Below are 16,761 nucleotides of genomic sequence, written 5' to 3'. Positions count from 1 at the left end.
AGTTAATTTTTATCATGTCTAAAGACATGATAAAAATTAACAAATTTTTTTTTTTTTTTTTTTTTTTTTTTTTTTTTTTTTTTTTTTAGGTTTAAAATTTTTCTGAGAGAAATATTTTTCCCAACGACTTATCTTTTTTACTCCTACCTACTTTCATTCCCCCCTCTCACTCTTTCTCTATATAAACGATTGCAGAAGGAATCGCGGCTCATTTTCTTGAGCAGATAGGTCGAAAACAGATGGCTACGGGAGACTTAATCATGACGTGTGAAGACGATGATGAACCCTGTTTGGACTTGCAACCTTCTTCGCCTTTATATGAATGTGTTTTTTCGGAGAATTAGTATATCACGTCGTGGTCTGATATATCGCCAACTCCTTCTCCTCCACCTGTCCGCCGTAGGATCAAAAAGAAGAAACCTAATCCAATTCGTGATACTCCTTCTCTGAATTTCAATCCGCCGTTATCGCCCATTTCGTCTTCTTCCTCTCATTATTCAGAAATAATGGACCAATCCTCTCCACCACGCATGCGTTCTACAATCGAAGAAGATCTTCCCTCCTCATCTCATTCTACTTCTTCTACGAAAAAAAAAGAAATATCGAACTGAAATTCATCCGAGTGTCATAGGTGTGCTGGCCATCACGTCTGATGGATACACTCTGACAAACAGTGTCCGGTTTGCCTCTAGAGACATGAAAACGTATCGACCGCATACCAAATGGATTCAGCAATTGAATGAGGATCTGCGAAAACTTCATATTCAAAGACTGTATGTCGCGAATGAACATTGTCCAAAAAAAAATTTATCAATTGCTCCGTGTTGAATCTGTATGGACAGTAAGCTATAAACCTTCTCGTCGTCCACAGCAATGTGGGTATTGTGGAACGAAATATTGTCATCGATTTATGGCTATGATCGCCCTGCAACAAATAGTGAAATATGGTGTCAATAAATATATTCATTGAAGAACCAAATGAAGTGTCTTTTTTTATAGATGATGATTAGTATTTTGTCCAACCTCCTCTGTGTTCTATGACAGATGCAATTCGTCGAGGCATGGACGCGATTAATGTTTCAAAATAAGTTTCTTCCAAACTATAAAAAGCATCGCGGACCAAGTCCCATAATTCTAATCGGTTTCGAGCTACCCGATTCGCTAATCGACGTTCTAATTCCGCCCAAACATTTTCGACGGGATTCAAATCGGCTCCTTTAGGAGGCCAGTCTTCGACCATAGGAATTTCATGTTCTCGAATCCATTGTGTGACGCGTAAACTCGTATGGATCGGAGAGAGATCGTGCATGAACAAGAGACGGTGTTCGGTGATCAAAGGGTTTAAAGAAACATCGGGAGGTTGACTATGATCGAGAAGCACCGGCTCTAAAATATTAGAGAGGTAATAGTCGGCATTTAACCCATCAACGAGCCCGCCTCTCGGAACGAAATGCTTCGAAAACGGTCGCGTTGTCAGACAACAAACCCCTCCAAAAAAAATCGCTTTCGTTTTCTGAAATCTCTCTAAGATGGCCCAGCCTAAGGCAGTATGTTTGCTTCCCCTTAGTGTGATGGATAAGCCATAAAATTGCCTCCCCGCTATTGAATGCCAAGAAGAAGTTGTTCCGTTTAGTTTCGTCTCCCTCCTCTTTCTTTGTACTAGTAGCCTGTAGACTTGTTTCTTTTAACATGTGACTGCCGAATTTTCCGAAATCTTTTTAGAATTTTAGCTTCCAAGCTTGTGAACATTCAATTATTCGACATGTTTTATTGGGCAGTATTTTAAGAAAGATCATTATTTATTTTGTTACACAATTTTTTTACTATTTACTTATCTATTTTATTTAGTTTTAGTAAACCAATTTATTTTGGGAAATTAAATTTTAATCCATTCTTTTACCGACTCAGTTTTCATCACATTATAAGTCCATACATATTTACGATGAGAGTACAATATTTATCAGAAATTTTTGGAAAATTTCGCATATGCATTTATATTTTAGCGTTGAATTTTTTCCACAAGTTGTTCGTTTACTGTCGAGCTCATCTTCGTCTTTTCAGCGTGGAATTGGCAAGCATAATCTTCCTAATATTTTTCGGGATTTTATAGCAATTTCTAGAATTTTGGCGGTTTTCTACAAATATTTTGGTAAGTTTAGCTATTATACAGTTGCTACTAATGTAGAATTTAAAGCCAAAAATGTATTCCTTCGTTGATTTGAGAGATCGCATTTCGAATTTAAACGGAAGTTTAAATGAATTTGATACAATCTTACCACAGACTAGAAAGAATTATTTCTCTGTGTTGGATGGATTTTTCTCACTTTTCTGCATTTGATACATTAAATGCATAAAGCAGACACTCAGAAATAGAATTTAAATAAATTTATTTAAATAAATTTCTCTTTTCATTTAAAATTTGTCATTATTAGCACCTCCCGCAGTTTTATGCAATCATAGGATTTTCTGAATTCTATTAGGTCGTTAACATAATTTCAAGGCCTAATAGAAAAGTGATAATATGGAAAGACTATGTCTTGAGTACCAATAGCCAAGTATTTGTAATTAAATAAAATAATATTGAATACCAGCCGCTTTTTTATTTATTTTTAGTCATATAACAAAAGATAAACAAGAATACTATTACATCTAAGAATTATTTAGTAAATTATTTTGCTAATGTTTTATGAATGAGGAAACACGGTAAAAATGTTTTAATGATTGAATTCACCGTTAAAAATCAAACAAACCCCAAAATTCCTTTTTCCCATAACTTCGTAAAATGTTTTGATTAAATATGATTTGAATGAGTTTTCCAATTCTGTTTTGAGTAACTGTAAATTCTGTATTAGGATATAAATATTAGGATATAAATTATTATTAGTAATAATTTTTGTATTATAACTTAGCAGAATATCGTTTATCGTTAAAAATTATATCTAAAAGAATTAAATTTTGAAAAAGAATAAAAAATATAATTAACTTTTCCATTTTCTCCTCTATGCATCTATTTATATAAAAAAGGAATCTGGCTAGGGAATTTACGACTTGTATATGAACTAAAAATTGGTATCTTGACAAAACTTGTCAGAGCATAAAAAGCTTACATTCTGTGATATTAGTGTATTAATCATACTTCTGTATCCGTAAATGCAGTTTATAATTACCAGCATAAGTATCATAATGGATTTTATTAAAACGACAAAACTGAATGCATGATCCTAGCATTATCAAAGTACGGCTTTTTATCCCGTTAAGAATTGCTTGGTTCGTAACCAACACGAGTTTTATTTTTGAAATGTTATTCCAAATAAAACAGGAAGCGTTAAACTATATGCATTTTAAACAGTTTTACTTTTTTTTGGAAGGGAACCTGACTTCCGCAGGCTTACTGACACTAAGGTCTCGAAAGACTATTTCTAGTCAATAGAGTTTTTTCATTCATTTTTTTCATTCATTTTCATTCTTATCTAGAGCTATCTTTTTTTCTAACCATTGTAAACTACAGATATAGTGGGAAAAAATTCTCATTTTACATAATTTTCGGATAATTACATTTTACGTTAAATAATTTTAGATTTTGATTAACGCAATCGATGAATATGGCAGAATAATAGTTTGTTGTAAACATTGTAAATTTCAACGTTTTTTAAGTAAAGTTTTCAAGTAAACCAAACCAAAGATTATTAAATTAGTCTTATAATGTTTACTGTTTGGTTTTCAGTGTTCTGAATTTGCATTTAAAAAAACATAATTTAAATAATCTTTCTTTACACTAGTCGCTTTTAAAATGTTTACCTATGTAAACACTTACTAATGTTTAATGTAGCAACTTTGTATGTACTTAACGAAAGACTTAGAGGAATTTATAAAGAAAACTAGTTCACACGGAAAAAATCACGAAATCTTCCCTACAGCCAACGTATTGACCAGAAACCAAAACCAGGTCAAAAAATACTTATGATCATCTCTTTTATCCACATAGCCATTGGTAAACTTTTCAAACTTATACTTGTTCTTATTGCAGTTATTAACAGAAATGTGAACACTCAGATACTGCGCTTGTTAAAGTTAGTACAGTCTGCGGCTGATTCTATATCTGCCGAGGTGTTTTCGAAAAAAACTTGAAAGATTATGTTACCTGCTGAGTCATCGAAATATTATATATTTGTTTATTGAAACTGAAAATTTTATAATTTTCTATAAAACTGCAATGGAATTATTGCATTGAATAATCTTCAGTGTGATGTAATTAGTGTCCTAAATATAAAAGTATGCAAAAATCAAATTGGAAATTACAGCAAATCAGTCCCTAGAAATATGCTATGCCTGTATTAATCTAGTAGCAATCAATTATTCATGAACATTATAGTATGCATGCCATATAACAATTTGTCAGCAGTACAGGAAACAATTTCGATCTGCGTGCCTTTTCTTTTAATAGTTTTTCTCTCGTTACTTTTAAGATAAACATATAACTTGAAATAGTTTTTCTTCCTCCAGCTTTCACTTATTTATTTCTTAAAATATCTCCACTAAAATCAGAGTGATATTATTAACGATTTTTCTTTATTATATAAATATAAAATTTATCCTTTATTATATAAATAATTGAAATGCTTAAATTTGACATTCTAATAAATATTTTATAGTAACTCTCTGAAAAATTTAACTTCTTTTAAAATGTATGAAAATGAATTAAATCGTGTATTTTTTCCAGTCTTAATGATAATAGAATTTTAGAATCATCAGTTATATATCCGTATTGATTATGAGAAATTATCTCATTCTTCTTTGAGCTGGAAATTGCTCAATGGAGCTTCTTCCAGCTAGAATTTGAACTCGGGGTGTAAGTGATAGTAGATCGGACTATCGGTCGGAAGAATGCCTGTGGTTCGTATTCCGCTGATAGGATAACGGATTTTTCGTGGGTTTTTTTTTTTTTTTTTTTTTTTTTTTTTTTTTCTCATAAAAACGTTATGTCTCTTCAATGGCACCCCAACGAAAACATGTCAGACGATAATTCGTTAACACATGAATTATTCCGACAGTGCCTCGTGCTTCTTCTCTCTCGCCCTTTAAATGAAAACAAATAATAAGGAATTATGCCATTCTCACTATCTTGTTATAAATGGAAGTCCTTCCAGCTAGAATTTGGAAGACCTCCTTATTAGAAGCACAAAGAGGGCACTGCTGAATTTTCGCATTTCTTGCTTCGAAAAAAATCCAATGTATCTGCATGGTATCTTTCTATTTGTGCAGCATTCGAAATTATTCCGCTTTCGCAAATTTTTCAAATTTACTTTTTCTTGTATCGTTATTCCATTTGTCGTATATTGATAGGTGAAACAATGCAGATTTCTGTCTATTTTCTTAAGTTTTCGTATCGGCAGGAAAATATACTGTCACACTTAAAATTGGTTTTAATGCTGAAAATGATTTGATTGTTTGGTTCTATTTTTCCTTTTTCTTCCTTTAAAGATTTATTTTTCTTCCATATACTTATTTATTTATTACATTTTAATCTAATAGTCTCCCAAAAACTAAAGCGATAAAAAAGTTCTTTGATTCCAAGATAAAAGAAACTTTCATTATGCTTTGAATTTCTTCAGCAATCTTTCACCAGTAGGATTTATTTTCTTCTTTCACCTACTGATACTATGTGATTCTATATATGTAATATATCTGATTATGTATGTGTGTGAGTGTATCTAAAGGTTTAATTGATATATATATATGTCATCAATGATATATATATATATATATAATCAATGATATATATATATATATAATCAATGATATATATATATGCATTCATATTTTAGCATATGTATATATTATAATGCATATATATATATATATTGCATTTTATAATTTCATTACACAAAAATTTTATACCTTAGGGAGTATATCTTTTATAGTAGATTTTGGGAATGCTTGAATTTTGAGTGAAAAGGAAAGTCAAGATTTCTACTACTTTACCCCGTTCAGTGCTCTCTCTTTTACTGAGGAATTAACATCATAGGAGGGCTGTTTTTGCCCAAAGGTTCGGCCTTTGTGGGAACGGTTAGGGGAAACCGGAAAAGCAAGAAATAATTTTTCATTCATGAATTGACATCTTCAAGAAGCATTGACTCTCAGTGAGTAAAAGACAAACATCTGGAAAGATGTATTTAAGCATAAAATGGTTTTCGATTCCAAATAACATTAATTTAGAGAAATTTTTGTGGATGCAATATATAATATTGAGATAAAAGTATAAAAGTAAGTAAAAGAGGGCGATGTAGGGTGATTTCATTGTTCGACTGTTCGATACACTATTCGACTATGTTAGAGAAAGGCCTCAAACATAGTACTGTCGGCCCTGTGTTTAGATTTGCTAAATTTACTAAAGCACACGATATCTATCTACAAGATAAAGGTATTCTACTTCCGACGAGCTTTCTAAGAAACACTTACACGCATTTAGTTTACATGTTGAGAAAAATCATAAAAATTCCATGCAGTTGATCTATTTCGTCGCTGAAAATAGAAGCCAAGAAGAATCGATAGTGTTCTCTGGCTTCAGGCACCTAGATTTCTCACTTTGAATTTGGAACTAGAAATATAATTACAAATGTCTCTACTAGGGAAGATCAAAATTCATTATTTTTTCACACATGTAAAATCTGGATAAATACGTTTTCTCGTTTATAAATTACAGAAGATTTTTCAATAATTCCTGATATTTTAAAGGAAACTTTTGATGTATTTGTTTCCTGTAACAGGTCTAAATAATCATTCATTAAAGCCACACTAATTTTAACGATCTGAAAATTAACAAATGAGTTGAACTCTTTCATAATTATAATAAAAAACTTAATTTGGGTTTAAGATTACCTCAGAAGTGATTTTTTTTTTCTTAATTTAGATGCCTTACAATCCAACAGTTATTTCCCCTATTCAACTACGGCCATATTAGTGGCCGGTAAGTACTGGTAGTTCGATTTACACCCTGACGAACGAATACGATGGCTGAATGGTATTTTTCCATGTTTTTCCCTATATATAACATGAATATGAGACTTTTCTCGTTAAAAAGTCCTCTACGAAGGCATCTCTTTCCTTAAAAGCAGATAGTCCTCGTGTGTTTTGCTGTATTCAAGTAATCCTTACCTTCAAACTAAGGCACCTGTCACACTAAATCAAGATTAAAGGTTTCTAAACAAGATTTTTAATCGGCCTGCGGTGCCCAAGCGCTAAAACCGCTGAGTACTGGTAATCCTACATAAGTTCAAATCCTGGTGAACACGCTTGTTCGGTGAAAGTTTTCTACGTTCAATGTGAAGGAAATCTAGTTTTCCTCAGAAAGTCCTCCCTGATAGTTCCCGTCCTCTTGCGCAGATGCCAATTCCATTAAATTGTCTGCATTAAACACAATTGTAATTCTTTCTTTTTAAAGAAATCTCAGGGGAAATAATTGTAATTATCAGATTCAGTGCGATTATGAATTATTATTTTAAAGTAGTTAAAATTTTGAGTGGGAAAAGCATTTTTAATACGCTCATAAACAACCCCTCCTCTAAACTGGCATCAAACTGTGTCGATTTCTAAAACAATCTATATAAATACGTTTCCAAAAAATTCTGCTAAAATATTAAAAGTTGTATTTGTAGAGCATTTATTAGTTAGATTTGTGACTACCTACTGAACTTTTGGTTTTTGTAACCTATAAGGTATTTTCTCCCGCCTTCTTCGTGGTGTAATGGTCAGCACGCACGGCGTGTATTCGAGAGGTTGGTGGTTCGAGTGCCGGCGAAGGCATTGCTCCTATTTCACATGTCCTGCTTCGAAATAACCTAATGTTTCTATAGTGGCACCCAAACCAAAAATAGGTGGTGGATGATGATTCTCCGCCGCAAGGATTTGGCGATTCGGTCCCCTAATCCCCAGTCGCCCTTTAAAAGGGGGAGTATATACGGTATTTTCTCCCGCCCGTTTTAGCATGCATTCGTGGTCTCAGTACGCTCGGCGCGCATTCGAGAAGTCCGTGGTTCGCGTCCCGGGTAAGGCATTGCTCATTTTTCATGTCTCTTGCTGTTAAAAAAAATGTAATGTCTCTAAAAGCCTTCCATTCATAAGAATAGTAATAAAGTCATGAAGCATAGGGGGTAGGGGGGAAAAAAGGAATTTTAAAGAAAAGATTATTTTTACAAAATGACTCAAAATTTCTTGAGACAGTATAAGTAGTTATTTAACTCAAGTAATTAAATATTTGACCTCTTAATTTTACCAGTATTTCTGTATAGAAATAAAACATTATTAAATATCTTTAATGAGTATCATAGATAGTGGAGCACATCGAGTGAGCTTCACAATATTTTCAAAAGCAGCCACTTTGACAAATGAACAGAACTGTCGGGAATCGCTTATGAATGTCACTTACACGTTTCATAATGTGTAAGTGACATTCATAAGCGTTATAACAAGAATGTTATAAAAATAACGGTTATGCTATATCAACAACTTACCGATCTTTCCAAAGTGCTTAAAAATAGAGCTGTTCCAAAAATTGTATTCAGTTCATTCACGGTGTTTAATCAAAAGCTCGTCGTCGATTTTTGAACTGCTTATCGATAAGCTATTGAATTCAGATTTTGTACAATTACGTTTACGGATGATAATAATTTGATTTAGAGTTTTTAAAATTTAATGTCGAAGAAATTTTTTGCGCATATTTCCATGTATGAATAAACTAAAAATCTTAAATTTTTAAGTTTGCATCATTTTACAGAGCGTAAAATAGCTTTTGAAATAAAATTTGCATGAAATTTGTAACCTAATTTCTGATTTGGGGGCGAATTTTGTTTTAAATTTATATATTTTTTCGATTATTTGAGGTAAAAGGATACTTGGAAGTAAAAGACTGAACCAAAAGTAATAATAATAATAATAATAATTTATCGCATAGATTAATGGTAATAAGAGATTACTTAATAGCTTCTTTGCTAAATTCCTGTACAGTTTTATAAGAAGAATTATAGGCTCTTAAATTACGAAATCAAATAATTGAATCGCATTGTCAGATGTATAATATTTATAAATTTATCAAGACAGCCTCACGTTTTTATTATTCGTGATATAAATTTGTAGAAGAATTTTTTAAAGAGAATTATTTAATCTCGTATTCCCATTAAATTACACGATACATTATTTTTAAAACAAAGGGCGTTAGCCGAGAAGGTCTATTAACTTCATTTTTTCATTTTCCGTTGAAAACTATGTCAGTTCACTTTTCAAACTGTTGCTACCACATATTACATCCCTGTATTATATTTAAAGAAATTAAATAATAGTTTTGGTTTATTAGATTACGGCAGAGCACTCGAGGGCTATCTGCCTTGAAATTAAATAATGAATAATCTGCATAAATATATGTATGTTTCTCGCATTGTGATAAAACAACGGCACCTAGACCCATCCAATTTTAAATAACGTACATTTCCACCCGAATATGGGGATCTCGAAGCCGAGATTTGGAATTTGTTTTATTATATGTTTCCTATTTCGTAAAACTTCAATGAATTTTTTATTAAGAAACTCAACGATTTTAAAGCGAGCAAAGACAACACTGTATGAAAATAATAATATAAAAAATTATCTTCAACGGGCGAGACTGTGTATCGTAAATTCTAAAGATATGCTCATTTAAAATTTATTTTGCGGTATTGATGTTTAACTGAAGTTTTATGGTTTAAGTGCGAAGAACATGATATTTAAAAATAAAGGTAACCCACAAACCGTTAAAAAACGCCCTTTGGGCGTAATGTAAAATCTGAAAGATTTGCATTCTCAGATTTTTATGTTTGCATTTATTACTTTTATTTTTCTCGTTTTAATTCATTAATGCTCTTATAGGTAAACGTTCATTTTGTAAAAAATTCTATTTTTTATTCAATAACTGCTCTAAAACAGAAATTCTTAAATCCCTTTATATATGCATCCACTTTGTAACTGGTAATAAATTTGTTTCTTTAGAGTCAGTGTAAGGCCTTTATCCGAAAACATCAAGGAGATTTCTCCCCACGCTAATGACAGCCATTACCCATTGTCGTCAGGATTGCATGAACCCTTGTTCCCTTAGGCATTGGGGGTTGGAAGACATACAAAAATACGGGCTAGTCCTCTTTGGCGTGTTTTTTCGATAATACAAAAACACGGGACGGTCCGTTTTCGAGGGTACATTTAAACTAACAATAATCCGTAACGAACCGTTAAGAGACCTGCATAAAAGAACGAGAAAATCCGGGTGAAACCGTTAATGGGTTAAATGCTGGATCCCGATTCGACGGATTTGGTTGGGAAATTTTCCGCTCATGCACATCCAGACACTGAGATTAAAACGACCGGAACGTTGACGGCCTTCTAACGCAGAAGAAAAATAACGTTCGTCTTGATAACGCAGGACCTGTCGAGGCCGCCATACGCGAATAGAACCGTACCCGATCGAACTGAATACTTTCTCATCGGAAAATATAATCCGGGACCAATCGTCAACCGTCCATTCCGCACGCTGAGAAGCAAAGTCGTAGCGTCGTTGACGATGAATCTCCCGCAAATAATCTTTTCGGACGGGGATGCGCGACACTAATCTTTTTTCTTTTAATCGTCGACGAACCGTTTGAGCGGAGCAAGGCACTTGTAATCGACGACCAATATCCGTCGCGGGTAAAAAGGGATCACCCGTCGACATTTCAAAAATACGTTGATCCATTTCTTGGGTCGTGGCTCGAGGTCGGCCGGATTTGTGTTTGGTTTGATAGTTCTCCTCATTTGCCGAGGAGCGGGAGATCCGATATTGAACTGTGGAAGGAGCGACATTCAAGTGTCGAGCAATTTGACGAACCGTTTGCCCTCGTTCATAATACGAACGACGAATTTCCCGTCTTATTTCAATAGGTGTATACGGCATGATAAGAATAAGAATAATACAAGTAGGATCTTGGTTACCATGTTCCTTGATTTCATTTCAACGTGTCACGGTCCCGATAAAATCGTAGCAGGTGTCAATGGTCAATTGCAGTGCACGGAATGTGATCAAATTCAAGATGCGTATGCTTTTATTTTACGAGCGTCCTTTCCTGATGACAGTGATCCGTTCTTATCAGCTCGTCTAGCTCGAGAATATGCGAATTGGACGGGAGATTTGAACGTACCCTGCACATTTCCTCTCATAGGGATTCCTGGTATTTTACCGATCCGTAATGTTTCCGTCACGTTACGTATTTTATTAAACGGAATTCGATTATTACAATGCGTGAATGCCCCTTTTAGATCCCAGGCCGAACCTTTTGAATCGTATGAATCGCTCGAACGGTTCATGATCGAATACATGGACGAATACGCCCAGCATATTGAAAAAATCGCCAACGAAGAGAATCACTCCCAAGTCGATAAAGCGGCTCTGCACGCTCTTTTCACCAACATGAAATCGCTCATGGAAAATGTCCATCAAGACGAGGACCAACCTTTCAATTTCTTAAGTTATTATCACAAAGTCCTAGCTCCCTACGTAAAAATATGTGACGGCGACGATGCTTCGTTCCTTCTACCTCCTACTTCCAAGGATGTTGAAAAGGATCCCGCTTATCAATTATGTTTGGAAATGAAAGCCTCGAATCAAATTCGGGCTCGTTATTCTCCTTACACGACCCTATTTGATCTTGTGCACGTCATGATTTATTGCAATTTATGCCGGAACGAACTCAACGTGGTGGCGAATTTCGTGTTTGAGTTTGGAGTTCGCATTTGTCGTCGCCCCTTCTTCTTCAAAGAATCGTTCTTGACCCAACAATTGCGAAAACTGGTCACTTCTCAAATTACGTACCATCGGAATACAGAATTCTACTACCTCCTTCGAGAGATTCAACAAGGCGGCACGTGCGATGCCTTATCACTAGAATTTATTGAAAAAATGAGTCGAATCGAAACCTTTTTAGCGAAAGTGTTCCTAGGAAAAGCGGATGATCGAATAAAGCAGTTTGCGTTCAAACAAAATTTCCCCTACGTCCTGTTTGTTCCGAAAGAAGACGAAGAGACGACGAAAAAAGCCACCCAAATTGATGAGTACCTCGGATATCTTTTCGGGACCGGGTTTATTATTTCCAAGCTCAAAGGTAAAGGATTAGTGAAAGGTTCGATCGCGACGGGTAAGAAATTTTACCGTCTTGTACAGAAAGTGGCCTTGAAAATACGCGAATTTGAAAAATCCGACGAAGAAATTTTCTGGACGATGGAAATGGTGAAACTGTTCTTATGTTCCGACGGGTATATGGAAAAAGAATTGAGAATGTTACTCAATGTCGCGACGAAGGAATCTCAAGTTCCCTCTCGTCAAGAAATATGTCAAGGAGGAGGAGGAGGAAGAAGAAACGAAGATGGCGAAGAGATGGATATGTCATAATCAAGTAAATCATTGGGAAAAATGGCAGACGCAGAGGAAGAAATCTGTGGAATTTGCTTGAAGGCCTTCAAAGAAACGAAACGCCATAAAGTCTACAATCTCGACTGTGAGCATTCCTTTCATATTAAATGTATAAAGAAATGGATTCTAGAGTATGGTAAAAAGAAATTCCCGACCTGTCGGACTCGTATCAGCCAGGATGATATGCTCTATTTCACCAGCGGAACATTGCAAATGGAACATTTAAGAATAGATTCGGATGAAGAGGAAGAAGAGGAAGAACCAGAGGTGGAAGAACCGCCAAGGCAACGACGAAGACGAAGACCCGAAGAAGAATTAGTCGATCTGGGAGGCCATGGTCTCATTTTTTCAGGGCCTTGTACCAGTCAGACGAGACCCAGAAGACAGAGAAGAGAAGATTTAGTGGGAGATTATGCTTATATGGATACACCTAGACAAAGTTCACCTACCTCAGATGATGAAGAACGGGAAGTCAATCCTTATTTTGGTCGACCGAATGCATTTTGGAGAGAAATGAGACGACAAAGACGAAGTAGAAGGAATTAGATGATTCTTAAAATAAAAATAAAAACAGTACGCAAAAATGGAAAAGTAAGACTCACGACTGGTGTATAATATTTTGTTATCAACAGATCCATCTCCTATACATCGTTATATCAACAGATCTATTTCCATATGGAAAAGTAAAACCGACCGACTCTTGAAAAATATTTCTCAAAAAAATTTGATAAAAAAAAAAAAAAAAAAAAAAAAAACTTTTTGTTAATTTTTATCATGTCTTTTAGATATGATAAAAATTAACTGTACCTTCTTTTTTATTTTGAATGATGTCACCTTTTCTAAAAATAGATTTCTAAGAATGAATCATGCTTTTCTTGGAAATTTATACTTAGAAACATGTCTAGACAACATGTTGACATCATTCCAAACAAAAAGGAGGGTAGAGTTAATTTTTATCATGTCTAGGACATGATAAAAATTAACAAAAAGGTTTTTTTTTTCTTTTTTTTTTTTAATACCACATTAGATTTTTTTGAGAAATATTTTCCACCAGTCGGTCGGTCGGTTTTACTTTCTTTTTTTGGAGATGTTGATAACGATATATAAGTCGATATATAAGTTTCACTCACTGGGTTCTGATTCATTCGTTTTCGCCTTTGCTGTTTCTTCAATCGTCGCTTTAGATTAAATAAATACTGGTAATGATTTTTTCCAAATAGTTTGGATGGAGGAGCATTGAAAAGAAACTGGAATAACTTTATCTGATTTGGATCCTGATAGACTTCTAAAGATTTAGACGCAAACGCTTTTCGTTTCTCTGGATCATCGTTTAGATAGCCCAAGATGTGAATCATCCTCAATTCCGTTTCTAACAGTAATAAGACTATCAGCGACAGTTCATCTGTTTCATAATTGGAGAGACAGTGATTACGGATTTGATTCATCTGCTCTGCTGTAAAACGTTGGTGTTTTCGACGACGAGGTTTCTTGACCACCACCTCATCTGCAGAAGGTAAGAACCATTTTCGTCGAATAGCATTTAAAGCATTTGAAATATATTTCGCGGAACGTTGTTTTTGATCGATAAGATATTGGTGATATTCTTGAAGTGTTTCGGTATGATTTAGATCTTTATGCATTTGTAAACACCAAGTTTCATATTGATTTTCATAAATAGAGTAGACTAATTTACTAGTTTTTGAGGGAGACATGATGCTTCTTTTATTTTTGGTATAATGAAGAACTCTTACTTATTTGTAATTTTTTAATAGGTTTTTGAATCAAAAAAAAATATTTATAATAAGAAGAAGAAGAAACAGTAGAAACAAAATGGCCGAATGTTGTCCAATTTGCTTAGACGAACTCATTGCCGAAGATGTAGAAACCATTTCTACTTTAACGTGTCAACATCAGTTCCACACGAAATGTATTGACATTTGGAGAGAAAAAGCATTGACGTGTCCTGTCTGCCGAGAACCGTTTGAAGATGCCCTGCAGAAATTAATTTCTATGTTTCTCCCTTTGCGACGTTCTTTTTTATATGATGTAATTTACGATTATGAAAACCGCATCAGGTTTTCAGACGATGAGGCTGATTTAGATGATTTACTCATGTATGAATTATTGGGACCTTGGGAAACTTCTGAGGAGGAAGAGGAGGAGGAAACAGAATCAATCGAACCTGAGGAAGAAAACCAGAGTGAGGAAACTAATTGAGACTGGAAAAAGGAATCGAGACCATAGATGGGTTTGAGTAAATTAGCCGATGACGGATGTAGGGATTGGACTCGAACCGATGGAATGGATTGGGACTGATATTCATCCCATTTCTTTAATCCCATCCGAAGATTTAAAGCCAATGACTTTTTCATATATTCGGAAAGAAGAAATCGCCAGGTTTGGGGACGATACTTTCCAACAATCTCGAGAGCGTTTAACATGCTGAGATAGCATTCTTGAGCTGTACGACACAGTTTCAAATGAAAGACAACATCCATTTCATTCTCGACTTGCTTCCACCATCTCCCAGTTTGATATTTCCTTGGGTACAGCACTTCATTGTGTGGATATATTTCAGCCTCATCTTCGATCCACGGTTTCATGGTACTGGAAGGAAGGTCGTAGGGATCGCCTAAATGATAATTCAGTAACTGACAATTAGATAAATTGAGATGAAGATGACTCGTGAAAACAATGAGACGATCGGCATAGGCTGGTTTGACCACCGAGTCTCCAAAATTCGGTTCGATCCAGATGAGAAGATCGCAATGCGTGCCATCGCATTCGTAAGACGGATCTAACCCGCTGACGAACCAATCGTTGGAATCGTCGAGAAGAATATGAACCGTTTTATGATGTCGAACAAAAAGGGTTTCCAAATGATAGGATAAGAGGGAAGGATGCCTTCCTAAATTACCTAATACAACGGTCACGGGTGCGTCTTGACATTTCTTGAAAAAATCTTGAATGGAACACATGCTGGTTGTTCCACATACTTGATTCCCGAGACGAGTCAGAAAAGATCCCATGCTTCTTTATTTTTTTAACGCAGCTCGCATATATTCTTGATCTTTCTGGAATTCCGATTCAGGATAAGGTGGCTTTTGAAGACTGGCATTCACTTCATTATGAAATTGAAACCAGACGTGGGCAAAGTGTTCGCCTAAAAACCGTTCTTTATACGTTTTGAGTTTGGATAAGTAATGATACACACAAATCCCGCATCGGAGAGTTCGATATAAAGATTCTGTCACAAAGTCTCTCCAAAGAGTTTTCGCGAGACGAATATCCTCGTCCTGCTCGTCCTGAACTGAAAACGCTTCGGCCATCCAATGTAAAAGCCGCCAGTAATAAGGACCAAAGACCAACGTGTTGTGGTAATTGATGTGATGAAAATAATCTTCGGCTGGAAAAGGTTGTGGGGATACGGAAAGGCCGATCCGGGTCATCAAGTCTCGAATCGCCTGACTTTTCCCCTGGAGTAATTCAATCACCGCTTCGTCTAAAAAGAAAAAGTATTCGCTCTTCCATCGAATACGGTACAGGAGCGTTAAGACGCAGTACGTGGTCAATTTAAAGAGTTGAATCCAACTGTATTCGCCTACCCAAGCTCCAGGTCGTAGAAACGACCGTCCCCATTTATCTTGGTTCATTAAATTGGCCATGAATAATAAATAGGTGACGACGACTTCATCTAATCGTTGTTGGGGTTCTTCTTCTCGGAAAGCGGTCGTAAAGTGGGTGACGTCGATACCCGGAGGAGGAGGTGAAGAAGAAGGGGTTTTGAAGTGTAAAAGTTCATGAATTTTATGAGCCACGAACGGTGAAACACGAGCCTGGCTTTCTTGGAGTTCATTCGAAATGATCGGTTCATCTTCTAAATAAGTTCGTTTTAAACGTTTAAAGGTTTGAGCATCCATTCTCTTTACTTAAACCACCATTGACGAAAACGGCAAACCAGTCTCCCACGTCTTTATTTTGCACCAAACTGCCGAGCATTTCCCCGAAAGTTGTAAAAATCGTCAGCTTGCGAATGTATCCAAAAGCCAGAAAGAGAAAAATGAGTCCGTTGATGAGGAGGAAAAGGAGAAAGAACCAGCTTTGTGTTAAAATGAGACAAAACAGGATCACGAAGGACGTATATGCTCCAGCGACTAAAAGCGTTCCTAATGTTAAGGAATCCATTTGTTTTGTTTTCTTCTTCTTCTCTATTCTTGACCTAATGTCTCGTAATAAAGGGTCCGATACGTAATATTCTGGTAAGCATTATAAACGGGATGGTGGATAAAGAGAAATAA

This window comes from Stegodyphus dumicola, chromosome 9 (genome assembly GCF_044657685.1).
Source record: "Stegodyphus dumicola isolate Sdum_Otavi_A_Nest chromosome 9, ASM4465768v1".
In the NCBI taxonomy this organism is placed as follows: Eukaryota; Metazoa; Arthropoda; class Arachnida; order Araneae; family Eresidae; genus Stegodyphus; species Stegodyphus dumicola.
This window is presented reverse-complemented; position numbering follows the sequence as displayed.